The following is a 2,094-nucleotide window of genomic DNA, read 5'->3' on the forward strand; positions in this document are numbered from 1 at the left end:
GTACTCATTTTGCCGACCTCAGAAGGATGACAGGCTGAGTCACCCACCTGGTGTTATCTTACGGCACTACAAGGGATCAAACTCAAGACCCTAAGTCTTAAGCCAACCGCCTTAACTGTCAAGCCATAGTCAATTTGACGTTAAAGATCCCATGGTGTCCTTCATAAAGAGTAGGCTAGCTATTCACTGCCACACGGAAGAAGTTCCAAATTCCTGCTTTGACTGCGGATAGCAAGTGGTGCGGTCCTCTTGGAGGTTCCTTGGCACGAGGTTACAGTGCTTGCTATCCTAGAGTGTGGTTGCCCTGTCGGAAGCAGCATCTGCACTGCAAACAAATAAACCAGGTTGTTCACATGTTTCTTGTGAACTACCTTCTTTGGATACAAATAGGCAACAAAAACACACACACACACACACACACACACACACACACACACACACACACACACACACACACACACACACACACACACACCTGTGCATTATAACATAAAACAGTAATGTAGAAAGAGGTTTGTTACTTTCGATTATCAACGTTTGGAATTCTGCTCAATTGTCATGCTGGCAGTAAAACAAATGCTTTGTCATAAAACATGAGCGTTTTTAGAACAAGGAGAGGTCACTAAGCCTGACATCCATATCTTATATGCCCATCCCACATTCCTGCACAATTACCCAGGGGCTTGACCTTCTAACCCCCTAGCCTGCAAATGCATTGTGAGTACAAGCTCCATGGAGACATACATTTTGAACTGCTGGCCAAGGAAAGAGATAAATTTGAGGAATGGTAGAAATCAGGAACAAACTGAAAGGTTGGCTGCAAAAAGGCTTGCAAAATCTGCTGTAGAAGTGAAGAACAGGGTAAGAAAAATCAGTGTATGTTATTCTTCAACCCTCATGGACTGTTATACAGTGGAGTAACATTGTGGACAAGCTCACAATATGTATAAAATACTCCAATGGTTCACATCTCAAACAGCCTCTGACAGTGTCGCCTCACACTGACCTTCTAGTGGTGGGGTCGTTTGCACAAACAGGTGTAGAGGTGAAAGGCAAACTACTAGTACCTTAAACCAGTTGCATTGTACAAGTGGCACCCATTGGCATTAGTAGGCAGCTCATCTAGGAAAAGGAAGCTGAATTCAAATCTGCTGCTGCCTTGCAGTTCAGGTTTCAAAACCAAAGGTTAAGGCTTTAATGAGGTAAAGGCAGCAATCCTTTTAAAGGAGGTGGTCCTTACATTCGTTGGCTCGTGGGCTACCCTTGGTCAAGGTGTACTACCTCATTTTAGCTTCCTCATTGGGGTTATGTGAAACCATGGGAGTAGTTGGTGGATGGGAAAGCAAGCAGCTGCACTCATTGCCAGTAATGGCTGCATGGCCTTGATGCTCGGTGAGGATTGTCTTATGAAGAATGGCTGGGATCACCTATCAAGAAAAGACACTGTCCAGAAGAAGACAATGGAAAACCACTTCCGTCCATGCCAAGAAAACAATCATGATCAGTAATCTAAGATATTAAGCTATGGTTCTGGATGATGAGCCCCCTAGGTTTGAAAGCTTCCAAATGACTAAGATGGAAGAGCAAAGTGTTTTTATGAGTAGAACTGGCAGTTGTGATTGGACTGGATCAAACCCGCAAAAAATCCAGTCGCTGAGGTCACCGGAACTGAACATCAAACTCTGAGCTTCTCAAATGTTAACAAAACTGGGACATGGATTGTATACGGTCAATTAATCGGGGAACGTAAGATGTTATAAAGAGAGAGATGGAGAGGAGAATAACTGAAATTTGGGGGGCAAGATAACCAAGATGGACTGGTTTGGGGCAGTTTCTTTCTGACGATTTCAAAGTGTTATTTTCTGGTCACAAAACCTGTAAAAGAAACGGTTTTCCAGTGATTTGTAAAAAGAAGACAGCAGGGTCAGTATTGGGATACAACCCAGTCAATGATAGGTTAATATCAGTGAGTTTGAAAGGACATCCTGTGAACACCACCATCATTCACATATATGCTCCAACTTCTGCAGCAAATAAAGAAAATGTGGAGAAGTTATATGGAAAGTTGCAGGAACTGGGAGAACAGGTGCCTGG

This window comes from Eptatretus burgeri, chromosome 5 (assembly GCF_056783735.1).
Source record: "Eptatretus burgeri isolate ZD-2024b chromosome 5, Ebu_testis_v1, whole genome shotgun sequence".
Lineage (NCBI taxonomy): Eukaryota > Metazoa > Chordata > Myxini > Myxiniformes > Myxinidae > Eptatretus > Eptatretus burgeri.